At 38.9% G+C, this 15,678-nt stretch overlaps 2 pseudogenes; one reads left to right on the top strand and one right to left on the bottom strand.

Annotated features, from left to right (window-relative positions):
* Nucleotides 1-7,549: 7,549 nt before the first annotated feature.
* Nucleotides 7,550-8,524, top strand: LOC125412622 (large ribosomal subunit protein uL10 pseudogene; annotated as a pseudogene).
* A 1,065-nt stretch (nt 8,525-9,589) lies between these two features.
* On the bottom strand, nt 9,590-13,884 carry LOC125412625 (ATP-dependent RNA helicase DDX18-like; annotated as a pseudogene).
* Nucleotides 13,885-15,678: the final 1,794 nt, after the last annotated feature.

Raw genomic sequence — 15,678 nt, 5'->3', positions numbered from 1 at the left:
TGCTAAACTAAGCCAGCATGTATATTATAAAGGCATCTTGATTCCAAAATTTGAGTCTAAGGATTTATTGCTTTGGGAAAAAAGGTTTTTCTTTTGTTTTCACAGAAGATGAGAACCTGTGGAATACTTCCAGAAAAATATGGTTTGATAGACCACGCCCCCCTGAAAGGTCACCATAAACCCCCTCAAAAAATTACTTCGCCCAACTGCTGACTGAGATGAACCTAGAACGCAGGATATACCATGAAAGACTTTATTTACAATGCCCCCAAACATCAGAAAGCAGTATGGACAAAACTACACCCATATTATCAAATATTGTTTATAAATGGTTTTTACATTTAAAGAAAGATATGATATAGATATGAATAATTTGGATTGGTATAGATCTTGGTTTATTAATACTAATTTAAGGTCAATTTTGTTATATGTATATTTCTGCTCTTGATTAAGGTATTGTGATTGTGTAGTTTATTTTAAAATGTGATGTATAATTAAGAAATATGGTTAATAGGTAATCATTTTTAATAGCCAAGGCTGTAGTCATGTTAGTTAGTTAGGTTTTTTAGTTGTACAGAGAAGTATTTCAAATGGTTAGGGAATCTTCAAATCTATGAAAGACCTTCAGAATATGGCATTTAAAATGTTTAAGAATTTAGGACTTTTCATGACAACGAGACACATCTGCTCCTGGCAGCACCAATCTACTTCAGGAGGAATATGTGCATCATTGAAGAGGTTCCTTATGGAGTTGGTTAGCTACTGGGGCAAGAAACTGCTCTTGCCTGTACTGTTGCATGAACTGGACACGCAGGACCCACAGAACAATGACTGTTGAACTTGCCTAAAGGAGAGTTGATCCTTCAGGGTTCCTGCTTCGTGAAAGAGGATACGAATATTAATATGTGGCCTAGAGATTACTCTTGCAATACTCTGGCAAAGAAAGTGGTTACCTTTTGTCCAAAGAGTGTGCCTGAGGTTGCAGAGTTTTGGATTAATTTCATTGACAAAGGTAATCTAAAAACAGCCTAATATAGACTCTGTCCTGTGATTACTAATGTTAAGTCTAATAAAGACTTTTAAAGAATAGGAGAAAACTGAGCAAGAAAAAAAATGTAAAGATTGAGATGAGAGCATTAGGGTGTAAAATAGAGAAGAAATTGAAAAAGGGGAGTGGTGACTTCAGGGCAAGATTTTACCCAACTAAGTTTCCAATTTGTGAAAAAGAGTTATGGAAAAATTTAGAGCTGGGTATAGTGGTGGACACCTTTAATCCCCACACTTGGAATTCAGAGGTGGTAGATCTCTAAATTTGAGGCCAACCTCATCTACAGAGAAAGTTAAAACAACCAAGATTAGGTAGTGAAAGGTAGAAGGCAGGTAAAGATGTAATTGAATGAGTGGTCCATGTTCTAACTACAGTAAACAGCATAACTTGGCAGCTTCAACCACATGGTCCCAGAGCTAAGAGTAGATGAAGGGGCCTAAGGAATTTGCCTTCATGACTAAGGGAAGACTGAGGCCAGAAATGTATCGTTGGTGTATTGTACAAGCCTATGAGGGACAGAGAGTGGGATGTGGTGGTTTGAAAGAAAATGTCCCCCAAAGGAGTAGCAGTATTGGTAGGTGTGGCCATATTGGAATTGCTGTGACTTTGTTGGAGGAAATGCATCACTGTGAGAGTGGACTTTGAGTTCTCTTATGCTCAAGCTACTCTCAGTGCCACAGTTGACGATAAGATGTAGAGCTCTCAGCTACTTCTTCAGTACCATGTCTGCCTGAAGCTGAGTAGATTTTAACATAACCCTCTGCAAAATAATATATTTTATATTTTAATATAACCCTCTAACTGATTCACTTTCCTTTCTATTTGTCCAAAATAAACAATTAGACTTTACGCAAGTAATACATAACATAAAGAATTTTTAACATCTGAATTTATAAATAAATAAACTAATACATAAGAAGTGAAAAATAAATACAGGAGAGAATGATTGGGAATAGATGCTTGATGTCAAACATAGGTCTCTACACACAAATACAAACACGTGCACATATTATACCACATATATGCTCCAAAACACATGCATACAAGTTAACAAAATATGCTAGACACACCATTTTACAGTCTGATTTTCTACTTCACAGTGTAACCTTAACATTTACCCATCATGATGAATATGTTCCACAGTTTTGTCAGTGAACACATATCATATATCTCAGCTGCCCTTCATTTCTCTGTAAATTATTAGTAAGAATATTTCTCATTGTACTCTAGCAAAAAATGGGTAAAGCAATTTTAAAGTTTTTAATAATATTGAAAGCAAAACAAAGCATTGTTGGACATTGCTATCATGTTTATATACCATTTGCTCTTCTGTTCCTGAACATGTGGGTAGACTGCAGTGGAATGACAGATATGACTAGTTTCCTGAGGGAATGCAGGGGTTAAGAATCTGGACCACACAACAGCAACACAAACAAGGCATAGTTTCAGAAAGTTTCATCCATGTCTTGTTTCTTCAGATCATTTTCCATTTGTTAAGAAGAACTAAGAAAAATCCCTCACCTTTCATTTCTTTATGCAATCCAGCTCAATTGCTCTTATTCAAAGAATGATAGTTGGAATAGTGAGTTGGGTTTTAACAGAATTAATGAAGCAAAAATGAAGGAAAAGCAAATCCACCATACACTGAGGCAGAGAATAGTTTCTTCCTTGAAATATTACACAAAAACCAAAGGAGGGTGTCTAATTGGAGTCAAGAGCATAGCAGCTGTCTTTATTAGGATTTCTACTGTTGGGATAAGGCACAATAATTAAAAGCATTCCAGGTTGTAAACAGTTAGTTTTGTCTTACAGCTCTGAAGCACAGTCTATCATTGAGGAAAATTAGGGAAGGAACACAAACAAGGAAGGAACCTGGAGCCAGGAACTAATGCAAAGTTTATGGAGGAGTGTTCAGGGTACAAGGTACTTCTTGTTCACAGATAAACACTAGAGAAACCAGAAATGTTAAGTATATTAACAGAAATGTTAAGTTTGTGTCTTCAACAGAAATAATGTGTATACCAGAAGGCTGGGAGTAGATTTTCTTAATAGCCTAGTAATCTGTGTTATTGTTATACCATGTTCATTGTGCACCATGTGGAGGGAGAGAGACAACACCTATGGGATTATGAAATTGCAGTCTTCAATAAATCAACACACAAGCAGGGTCATTGATCAATCATGAGAGTGGCACAAGGACTCAGGGGCCTTGCTTCTCCTGGCAGACCTGAGCTTGGTTGAAGTGGGATTTATAAGCATAAAAAAACACAAACATCTGTCAAAGTCACAGAGACATGTCTGTCTCTGTCTCCCAAGTGCTGGGGTTAAAGGTGTGTGCCACCACTGCCTGGCCTCTATGACTAACTCGTGTGCCTAACTATGAAGTCTGGGGTTAAAGGTGTGTGCCACCACTGCCTGGCCTCTATGACTAACTCGTGTGCCTAACTATGAAGTCTGATCTTCAAGCAACCATTATTTTTTTAGATCACAAACAAAATATCTCCACATTTTCTATTTTTGTCTAAAATGAAAAGGAAGGCCATAACTAATAGAAGAAGAAAAACTATATACAGTAAGTATAATAATTATATGCAAATATGTACAGGCAATAATTACATTAGCAATGGGTAGTCTATTATTGTTTGATAAATTCAAAGAAAATACTCCATTATCTTCCAATCTTGGTGAATCCAAAGTGCTGTACCTAACTCATTTTCTATCAATTTTGCATTGCCATATTTCTATGTCCTCCCTTTTTTCTTTTTACAATGAGATCCCTGAGTCTAATCTTCTTTGTTCAGTTCTTTCTTGATCAATACTAATAACAACTTGCTCTCAATTTCCTTTAAATGATAATAAATATGTATGTCTGTTCTTTAGGGATTGTGGGCATGGTTCTCTAGACTGCTTCCTGCTGACTGCGGATATTGGTAATCTTTGAGGGACTTTGACAAAATTCAAGATTATGATCAAGTCCTGACTAGAGAATTCTGTGAGTCTGAATCATCTCAGCTAATGCAGCTGTTCTCGGATGTAGAACTCAGAGGAAACTGCAACAGAGAATCATCTGAGCCATCTGCTCCTTTCAGAGATTTTCAGAGGGGGCTTCTTGATCAAACCAATTTTTCCTAACCCAGAATGAATCCAGAGTCTTATTTCCTGTGAAAACAAAAGCATAACCTTTTCTACAAAGTAACATTACATTTTATTTAAATTCTGAAATAAAGGCATTTTCAAAATTAATATGTTAGATTAATCCAGCAACATTTATAATCAAATATCTTTTAGCAGCTCTTTCTTTTTCCTCAGCGGTCAAATAATTCAAAGATAACACAATAATATATATTAGCCAGACTCTCTGTGTATATTCCATCTTTATAAGTTATTTTTTATTACTTTACTCTTTTTTCAAGCTTATTCTATTATTTTAAAACTTTATATTTCTTTTTAATGACTGCCTACACCATTTCTTTACTCTCTGAAGTAAATTGTCAAGCATTTATAATTTTTTAAAAAAATCTGAATCTACTTTTACTGCATCTCTCTGTCTTTTTCTGACCACAGGGGTCTTTAAGCTGCTAAGAGTCACGGCCCCACCTCTGTCATCATGACTGACTCTGCCCTGCCTGATTTTCTAAGAGCCCAGAATCATGTCAGAGTCATTGTTGAGAGCCATGTTGACCTTCCCAACTCTAGGGAGTTTCTGTATCCACGCTGCCATTGAGCAGCATGCCCTTGCTTATAAACCCCATTCAATTGTTTGGTAGCACGATCTCTTAAAAGAACCATGTGGTTTTTGCTGCTAGCACTGAGGTAGAAAGCCTTCTCTTAAAGGATCCATGCCTCTGTTTGCTGCTAGCAGACAGAGCCTATTCATGAGAAAAAAAGAAAGAAAAACAAAAACAAAACAAACAACAACAGCAACAAAAAAAAAACAGTTACCAAGAAGCCAAGTGTAGACAGAAGTTATTGTCTTGCCTGATCCCATGGCTGCTTATTCCCAAAGAAACGCAGAGAGGCTTATATTAATTATCAACTGTTTTTGCCTATTAGCTCAGGATTATTATTAACTAACTTTTAAAACTTAAATTAACCCTTATTTCTAGTCTTCCACCCACCTCACAAGACTTTAAAACAAGACCACCACAGCAATGATGCAAGCACACAGGGATTCACTGAATACAAACTTGAGTTTGGGCATTCATCTAGCACTTTGTTACAGTGGGGGAGGAGAGTGGCCCTGAGCCTCTAGGGCTGGGGGGCGGGGGAGGGGTTAAAGACAAAATCTTCAAACAGAGTGGTACAGACCTTGGTGTTACAAGATTAGATATGAATTGGGTAAGGGTAGATGACCTTTGAATTTATTGGCTGAATCTATAAGAATGTCTAAAATAGCAGTTAGCAGGTACCCACACGGACATCTTTAGCAAGCAATTGCTGTTTACCAAGATTAGTCATTGGCTGGCCACCCAGATGGGGTCGTTTTGACTGGGGCAGCAATAGCTTGTAGTTTTTCTGAGAAATTTTATTTTGCACTTTGCTGAAACAGGGTCAGTCTTGGGTCAAAGACAGTTTAAAATGGAGTTTGTCCTGCTCCTTCAGTCCATGTTTAATCATGTGACTTGGTACCTTTTCACAGTGAGGCATTCTCGTCTTGGTTTCTCTGGGTCTGGGTGGTGACTGACTCTCTGCCTTTCTTCTCCTCAGAATTCTCCTAGTCTACTTGCCCCACCTGTACATTTTACCTGGCTACTGATCAATCAGTGTTTTATTAAAGCAATATTAGTGACAAATCTTTACTGTGTACAAGAGTATTATCCCACAACAGCCAAGTTTGACTATGTTTTTGTGTGTTTAAAATCGCTTTTTCAGGGTTTATGTGGAAATTCTTGCCAAATATTTTAGTGCCATATGTAACAAGATCCTAATTGGTCTTATTAAATAATAACCCAAAATCAGATATCAGAGTAAATGCTGAAAGATCAGAGAAGTAAAGGAGCTAGCCTTTACAGAGACCTTTTACCTCTATCAATTCTTCAGACCAAAAGGGCCAGTCCCTGTCTCCATGAATCCTGAGTAAATGCTCTGGGCTCCTGTCTTCTCTCACCTTATAGTCCTCTCTCTACCCAGCCACAGCGCTCCTGTTTCCACCTTGCTAGTGTTGGAATTAAATCGTGTGATCCCATGTGTGGAGGTCAGAGGTGTGAGCTTTGTTTCTTTTTTAGACTGATTCAATCTCCTGTGACCCAGGGTGGCCTTGAACTCACAGAGATCTGTCAACCTCTGTCTGCCCAGTGCTGGGATTAAAGGTGTTTGCCACCACTACATGACCTCTATGGCTAACTAGTGTGGCTAGCTCTGCACTCTGATTTTCAGGCAAGTTTTACATGTAAGATCACAGACAAAATATCACCACAAATTCACAGCTAAATTTTTCACCAATCAGAAGTTAAAGAGTAGGAGTTTTCTGTTAAATTGGGAGCATAATCTTCACCACTGGTATCCATCCCAACTCCCTCCCCCCTCCGGCCTGGGAGTTGCATTGGTCTGAACTCCAAATCCCAGCATGCCAGGTCTTGACCCCTCTTCGGGGGAGGGTCAGGACCACTCCCACAGGAGTGGGCTCCCAGAGGAGGAACAAATGATTCCTGGTTTGTATGTGCTCCCTGTTTTGCTGTCGCCCCTGCCATGCTTCCAGCCACCCAAGAGCGCTGTACTTAATAAAACATGGGCGTTTTAATTCAGTTTAATCTGACCTAATTTGATTTCTTTGCGCTGGCAGAGCGGCAGAGCGGCTCGTGTTAGGACTTTTTTACTAACACTTTCCTTGTATGTTCAATCATTGTCAACCAGCACAGAATTGTCAACTCATCAAATCTGTTTGTTCTTTTTGCTGTTAGAAACAGGAAATCAATATATTCATTTGTTCTTTTTGTTGTTAGGAGGTTTTGTTGTTAGGAATAAGCATGATGTTTTGTGGAACTATTGTTGCTTAAAAGGGGCTTCAGAATTAGGTTATAAGGAGTCTGAGGTCAAAATGAGAGTTCTTCAGATAGATTTTTTTTTTTTTTGCCTGATCCCAATATTATCTGTAGGGTTGGGTCACACCTGAATCCCCAGACTATTACCTTTATCTTAAATTTTTGCACCATAGATTTTTATATTGAGCATCGCTACTCAGTCAATGGAACCCATCTTTAGGAACATGTATTTTATAGCTTTGTGACCACTATGCTGTCCATATGACTGAGACCACACCACATCCTTAGCCCTTAACCCACAGAACCCATCTTCACGATAGAGGCAGATGAACATTGAAAATTAATTTTAATATAGTCACACCTGAAACTTTACGGTACTTGTGGAATTGAAATGATTGTTACCAGGAAATTTCTTTATAAATCTGTACTCTACTTAAATATGTATAAAAAGAATTTGCCCTCTCGCCAGGCATCCTCGTTAGAGTGACATAGTCTTTAAACCCTGCGTGGCAATCCCTGACGCACCGGCGTGAGGTCCAGGGAAGACAGGGTGACCTGGAAGTCCAACTACTTCCTTAAAATAATCCAACTTTTGGATGATTATCCAAAATGCTTCTTTGTGGGAGCAGACAATGTGGGCTCCAAGCAGATGCAGCAGATCCGCATGTCCCTGTGAGGGAGGGCTGTGGTGCTGATGGGCAAAAACACCATGATGTGGAAGGCCATCCGGGGGCACCTGGAGAACAACCCAGCTCTGGAAAAACTGCTGCCTCATATCTGGGGGAATGTGGGCTTTGTGTTTACCAAGGAGGACCTCACTGAGATTAGGGACATGTTGCTGGCCAATAAGGTGCCAGCTGCTGCCCGTGCTGGTGCCGTCGCCCCATGCGAGGTCACTGTGCCAGCCCAGAGCACTGGTCTGGGGCCCGAGAAAACCTCTTTCTTCCAGACTTTAGGCATCACCGCTAAAATCTCCAGGGGCACCATTGAAATTCTGAGTGATGTGCAGCTGATAAAAACTGGAGACAAAGTAGGAGCCAGTGAAGCCACACTGCTGGACATGCTGAACATCTCCCCCTTCTCCTTTGGGCTGATAATCCAGCAGATGTTTGACAATGGCAGCATTTACAACCCAGAAATGCTTGACATCACAGAGCAGGCTCTGCACTCTCGCTTCCTAGAGGGTGTCCGGAATGCTGCCAGTGTTTGTCTGCAGATCGGCTACCCGACTGTTGCCTCAGTGCCACACTCTATCATCAATGGGTACAAGCGGGTTCTGGCTCTGTCTGTGGAGACTGAGTATGCCTTCCCACTTTCTGTAAAGGTCAAGGCCTTCTTGGCCGATCCATCTGCGTTTGTGGCTGCTGCGCCTGTGGTTGCTGCCACCACTGCTGCTCCTGCTACTGCCGCTGCTGCAGCAGCCCCAGCAAAGGCTGAAGCCAAGGAAGAGTCAGAGGAATCAGCTGAAGATAAGGGATTTGGTCTCTTTGACTAATCCTCTCAAAGCAACCAATTCAATTCAGACAACTTAATCCAAGAAATGTGGAAATAAAAGCTTACTTCTGTTTAAAAAAAAATGGTGCGGGAGAATTGTCTGTATTCTGTCAATCATTTTTTGAAATAAACGCTGATTGACCAGGCAGGAAAACCAGACAGGAAGTAGAGGTGATGCAATGAGAACAGGATTGTTCTGGGAAGGAGGAAGTTGATTTCTCCCGCTCCTGCCCAGATTATCGAAGCAGCAGGTTATGATCTGCCCCACTGAAAAAGGTACTGAGCAACATGGGTAGCATAGATCAGAACAATGGGTTAATACAAGCTACAAGAGCTAATAAATAGCCTGACCTAATGGGCCAATCAGCTTTATAATTATTTATAGAGATCTCTGTGTGATTTACTTTTGGGGCTAAACAGCTGGGGGAATTGGGCAGGACAGAAACCCCAACAAACAAGCAGGCCCTTCATGTTACCAAAAAAGGAAAAGAAAAAGAAAAGAAAAGAAGTTGCCCAGATTTGTACTGTAGAAGGTTGAACTAACATGACTAAGTCATTCTGAACCGGATTTCCTTCTTACCACACATGGAATTGTTTCTCTACTGGCTGTAACACTGGCAGAGGAAGCTAAAAGGGAATGTTGCTTTTCTCTTGTTTTAGTCCTCATTGTTTAATTGGTTTTTTTTTTTTGTCTTGCAGCACCAAGGACCAAAGTCCAAGGGTAGCATTGCACAAAGTGAATTATGCCTTTTCAATCAATCACCAAACAAGAAAATGTTCCACCTGCCAATCTGGAAGAAAAATTTACTCAGTTGAGGTTTAACCCTCTCCTGTGACTCTAATGTGTATCAAGCTGACATGAAACTAGCCAGCACAATAGTATTGTGTGTTTGTTCATCCATTGAAGCCTCTGGAAAATAGTATTATTATTCAAGGACAATATAATAAAGTGCATGGTATATACAAGGTAGACAGTATCAGGGCATTATGAAAGTTATATATTGAACCAAGATACAGAAAAGAAGCATTATTTGTATGGAAAGAAGAATCTGAATTCTACAAAAAATTAACAAGCAAGACAATGAGAATTCCTCTCAATGGAAACTCTTCCTGCATACTCATGAGGGACACGTTGTACTGTTGTTGACAGTTCAATTTCTTGTAGAATTTCTGTGAGAGACTTTATCTATGGACAGATTGATGTTAAATTTCAATTGTCAACTTGGTGCAACTGAGAACTGCCTGGAAAACCAGTCATTGAAGACTTTCTACATTAGTTTGTGTGACATTCTGAAGGACACAGAAGAAAGTGACTGACAAACTACCAATATAGGTGGAACTGTCTTTAAAATTTCTTGCTTTATGGAAAAGTCTGCTGAATACTTTGTGCCTGTAGGCTGAAGATTGGATGCCTCAACATAACAAAAGAACTTTTGGTGACTGTCCAGGCAGCAAGATATCTCTGTTAATTCTAGAGTTTTGGAAGTTGTTTACAATGCACTTTCTATTTACTTAGGTAATATTATATCTTTCTGGAGTCTTTTATGAAGTTGAATGATATGTAGTTATAGCTTTCCTTACTTATGATAAAAGATAGAGTAGATATAAATATTGTAACTGTCATTCTTGCTTGATAACTGATTTTTTATATGTAATTTTACTATGTTAAAGTTAAAACCTTCTTTTTTATTTAAACAGAAAAGGGGAAATGGTGTGCAAGGTCCTACTGTATATGTACTGCTTTTATTGGTTAGTGAATAAACTGTTTTGCACCTATAGCAAGGCAGGGAAAACTAAACTGAATGCTGGGAGGAAGAAATCAGAGTCAGTAAGAAGCTGTGTAGCCCCAACAGAGACACATGCCAGTAACAGAGCTTTACCTGTTAAGTCATAGCCATGTGGCAATACACAGAATAATAGAGATGGGTTAATTTAAAAAATGAATTAGCCTGTAATACACTTAAGCTATTGGCCAAAGAGTTTTGAAATTATACAGTTTCTGTGTGATTACTTTGGGGCTCAGCAGTCGGGAACAAACAAGTAGCTCTCCATACAGCACTGCTGTCTTCTTCCTGTTGCATTTAAAGATCTTGGATTTTTCCACTTTCTTTGTTTTGTGGTAGCCAAATTCACCACCACCTCCTCTCTTTTTAAGTTTGTCTTTGGCTTACATTCAGATCAATGAAAAGAAGAACCTTACAACCAAAGAACAGAGTCACCTGAGGCAAATTTAAGTTGTTTACATTAAAGATCTGCTTGAAAGAGTGGGAGACATATACTTGTATATAAGACTTCTATGCTTCCTGTGCAGACTTAAAGAGAAAGAAGTTCTTTTCGATCATCTTTTCCAGTTGAGAGTGAATGTCAGAAACTTCAGACCATAAAAAGTCAAACTGGTTCACTGGGACCTTGGATAGCATCAATTAATGAGGAAAACTTGACTCTTGGCGCAGGATGAGCAGGACCGTCCTTCTTCCGTCTTCAGGCCCCTAGCAGTTCTACACACTTGATGAAAGTATTCCTTGTGATCATCAGGAGGATCATGCTGAACAATACAGTCCTCCTCAAGGATGCCCAGCTCTTTGGCTGACAAATTTGTGCACAGAAATATCCCTGAATCTAAGTTGTAGATTTGGAAGAATATAGTTGTTCACTTATTTTATTGTTGCCTTCCAAGGATGGCTAAGATAGTCAGGTCAATGTAGTTTCATAGCTCACAGTGGTACTTCACAGATGTACACAAGGAAAAGAAAACCATCACTTCCTTCTTCTGGTTCTTCTTAAGGAATGTGAAGAGCAGAAGAAACCTCTTCTCAGAGGGACACACAATGGGCTAAAGCCCATTCTCAGTGGCAACCTATTTATTGTCATCATTACCCACATACAATGGCCATTTTTTTCAGAAAAATTCTTGTCAAGCCTTCAAGTTTTGTTGCAGAAGAGAACATAGTTTGCCTGCATGCTGGCAAAACTTTAATAATTTACTTTAATTCTCATCAATAACTGTCAGCTTTTATACATAAACCCTGGAGTATTCTGCACGAGTGAAGGGATTGGTGTGGAGTAGCCATGATAATGTTGATGCCATTGACGAGCTTCTGCCTGTCAGCAGACTTGTTGCTATCATCCATGATCTTTCCATACATGTGAACATAGTGTGTCATCAGTTCCTTAGAACTGCATGGCCAGTGCTGTGGTAGAAGAGAGAATCGGGACTCCTGTTCCATGCCAGGTCTTGAAGTTCAGCTTCACAGTAAACTTAATCACAGAGATGAGGAACGCAAGGGTTTTGCCACTGTCTGTTTCATGGCTGCCAGAAGATTCCTGTTTTCCAGGAATGGTCTAATACTTTTATGTTGTATCTCAGTCATGCACTTAAAGCCCATTTCTTCTATAGAATGTTTTCATTGATAAGATTCGACAAGACTAATTTATAAAGAATACTGTCAGGCAGCTGAGACAAGAACACTTTCTTAGCCATTGGCTAATTGTTGCCACAAAGAAAGTAAGCTCCATGTGGACTTTCTTCAGTGTCCAACATCTTCTCTGAAGTAAATTGATGCTGCCAGGAGCAAACATGTCTCATTGTTAAGAAAAGTTTAAGTTCTTAAAACATTTAAATATGAAATTCTGTATGTCTATCTTGGCTGTAGTCGTCTTTGAGGCTGCTCGTTGCATAGTATCAGCCATTTGTTTTGAAGCTGTTTCAGGGAGTCTTGTTCAATCAAATCATATTAACTGGGAGGGAATCCACAGCTTCTCATCTTCTGTGGAGACAAAAACAGAACCTCTTTTCCAAAGCAGCATATCCTTAGACTCAAAGTTTGAAGTCAACACGCTTTTATGTTGGCTTAGCTCAGCAGCTCTCACAAATAAATGTCTCTCTGTTGTTGGCTAATTAGCAGTCAAAAAATTTTAAAAAAACACAATGGTATACATAATCGTGTATACTTTATGTGGGTTTTAAAAATATTACTTTTACTGTCTTTTTAAAGACATTAAAAACTTTTAAAACTATTTCTTTCTATAACTGCCTGTACCCATTTTCTTTATTTCTTAGGTCTAAGTACATTTTTGAAAGCCATGTGATCCCTTTAAAGGTTTGGTTTTGTTAGAATTTGTCTGTATTGCATATCTGTAATTATTTTCGGACCAAGAAAGTTTTTAAAATGTTAAGCAAGCATGGCTTGGACCAGCATGGTGGCTTTGGTTGCCCTGATTGGCTTCCCAACATGGTGGAGGTATGTTCATTGCCTGCACTGGAGTCATACTTGCCCCCTCTGAGAAATAACAGGTTCATGCCACCAACAAGGAACTTGTAGCATGCTGCCCACAAAACTTTTTTGTCTGTGTGAGTAAAACATAAATCTGCCAAGTAACTTGAAACATGTGACCCACAAACCCCATGGTGCTCCATAGCAGCGCTTTCCAAAAGAGCTGTGGATGCCACCAGCATGAAACAAAAAGCTGGTTCTTAACGGAGTCATGCATCTGCTCACTGCCAGCCAACAAAGCTTATCTGAAAAAAATGTGTCTGCCAAGGAGCCAGTTTTGACTGTTTTTCTGCATGTAGGAACCCCCCCCCTTTTTTTAAAGCTTTCTCAGGCCTGTATGGATATACATGTCCCATATTGGCACTGTTTGTAAACAGAGACTGCACTTTTGTTTTCTGGCTTCCCAGTCAAGAATAATCACACAGAAACTTATATGAATTACAAACTGTTTGACCCATTCGCTCAGTCTTATTATTAACTAGTTCTTACAACTAAATTAACCCATTTCTAATAATCTGTGTATTACCACATGGCCATGGCTTACCAGTCTTGTTCTGATATGTTACTCCTTCAGCAGGTACATGGCATCTCCCTGACTCTGCCTCCTTTCTTTTCCTCTATCTCTGCTTGGATTTCCCACCTGACTCTATTCTGCCTGAATATTGGCCAAATAAATTTCTTTATTAAGCAATGATAGTGAAACATATTCATACTGTCAGGTCCTACATCATTTGCCTTTTTCTTTTCTTTTCTTTTCTTTTTTTTTTTTTTTTTTTTTTGGTTCTGAATCAGGAGAAGGTGTTGTTGCTGTTTCTCCATTGGTTAAAATGGTAGGTTTTGACAGTAATTGTTTTTAACTTTTGAGTTTTCCATTATCTGTTCAGACATGCCCCCACTTTGTTCTTCTGCTGAGCCCATATGACTTTTTAACTTTTCCAGCTTTTTACTTCTTCTTCAGGCACATCTCCATTTTGAGGTTGTAAGAGTCTTGTGTTTGATGCTTCTTGCAGCTTCAGGCTTCACTACCACAGCTTGATGTTCTGCTTCTTGATCTTCTTTGCAGGAGTTTCACCTGTAAGTGTGACATGTTGCTGGACCACACTAGCAGGCTTCACAGAGCAGTGGATGCCAGGGTCCTTCATTTAAAAAATATAAATTAATAATCATAGTAATCTCTAAGCCTGTACCTGGTAGGATAATAATTGTAGCTATTTTACTTTTAAAGCCCTACCATGTCTTGCTTTGCATGTTTTTTGGAGGCACTAAGACTTACTTAGTCACTAACTAATAAAGGACTCATTATATTCTTAATTGGTCAATAAGTATGATGATATGTAACTTCCTCTCATATATTATTTCACACTACTATGAAAAGCCAATTTATTTCAATTTTAGCAAAGCAACTGCCTACCATCACAATTGTAATGCTTAGGTGGAGGCTTTAATAAAAGTTCTCTAATAGACTTCTCTTAAGGAGTCCTTTTATGTGTTAAAGTTGGCAAGTCAGTAGTGAAATCGCAGCTAGGCCTTAGAGCTGCTTTGGTCCCTGTGGCGCTTTGAAAGAAAACGGCTCCTAAAGGAAGTGATAGTATTAGGAGGTGTGACTCTGATGGAGTGAGTGTGGTCTTGTTGGAGGAGTTATATCCCTGTGGAGACAATCTTTGTGGTCTCATATATGCCCAAGGCACAACCAGTAAGACAGATTACTTCCTGTTGCCTGTGAGTTTAAGAAGTAAGGCTCTCAGCTACTTTTTCAGCAACAAGTCTGTCTGCATGCTATTTTGTTTCCCACTATGATGATGATAATGGAGTAAACCTCTGAATTGTAAGTGAGCCACTCCAATTAAAAGTTTTACTTTATAAGAGTTGCTATGGTCATGGTATCTCTTCACAGCAATAGAAACCATAACTAAGATAGTCACAGTTTCATTAATTATGATCTTCCACTAATACACTAGGTACTCTTTCACCTTACCCAGACACTATTCATCATTTTAAAAAGGCACTAATACAAACTATAAGTGTAGAGCCCTCATAGCCAAATAACATGAAAACTATCATCTTGGGTTTTGAATACATCAAAATATTTTTTCCTGGACCTACAAAATTTTTATTGTTATCAAATACATTAATTCTTCCCATTGGCTATAAATGTGTTAGTTTATTCCAACATGAATTCAGAATGTAAGTTAATAATCTCATCTAAACATCATCTAAATGAGGTTTGGATGAACATCATAACTCATTCAAAGGCAAACCGCTTTCTAAATTGCTTGTTAATTAGAACAACTTGTATGTTCCTAAAGCACAGTGGTGAAAGAGGCAGAAAATAGTCATTCTCATGCCAAAGAGATAAATAAATAACAAGAGTAAAATAATCTATACCAAACAAACTAGAATGCCAACATTAAATCTTGAGACTTATAATTAAATTCCTTTGACTTCATGTACAGTCCTTTGGACACACCAGATTTGGGGTTCAGTCCCAAGGATTCAGGCAACCTCAGTGGGTAGTCTTGCCAGGCATGCATGCATGTGTTGAATTCATGTGACAGTGTCTCTTCCAGGATATCAATGCTTATGTAGCTACAATTCTGAGACTTCTGCATGGTTCCAATTCCTTAGTTTTGTTAGTTTTATTCTAGAAGAGTCTCTTTTGATACTTTGTGTTTAGAATTTTTCAAAGGCATCCTTAAACACCCAGATGAAAGCATCAAAATACTGGAACAGATCAATGTGAACACTGTCGCACTGCCTATGCTCTCAGAAGTGTGACCTGAACTGCACCTTGGCCCACTACAGTTTTGGCTGAAGTAGCCAAGTAGTATTGTGCTGAGTAAATGAGCCAAACCCTGATGTAGCATTGGCAACAAAATCCAGA

Source organism: Myodes glareolus, chromosome 3, assembly GCF_982192425.1.
Source record: "Myodes glareolus chromosome 3, mMyoGla1.1, whole genome shotgun sequence".
Classification (NCBI taxonomy): domain Eukaryota; kingdom Metazoa; phylum Chordata; class Mammalia; order Rodentia; family Cricetidae; genus Myodes; species Myodes glareolus.
Note: the sequence above shows the minus strand (reverse complement) of the source record. Positions and strands in the feature narration are given on the sequence as shown.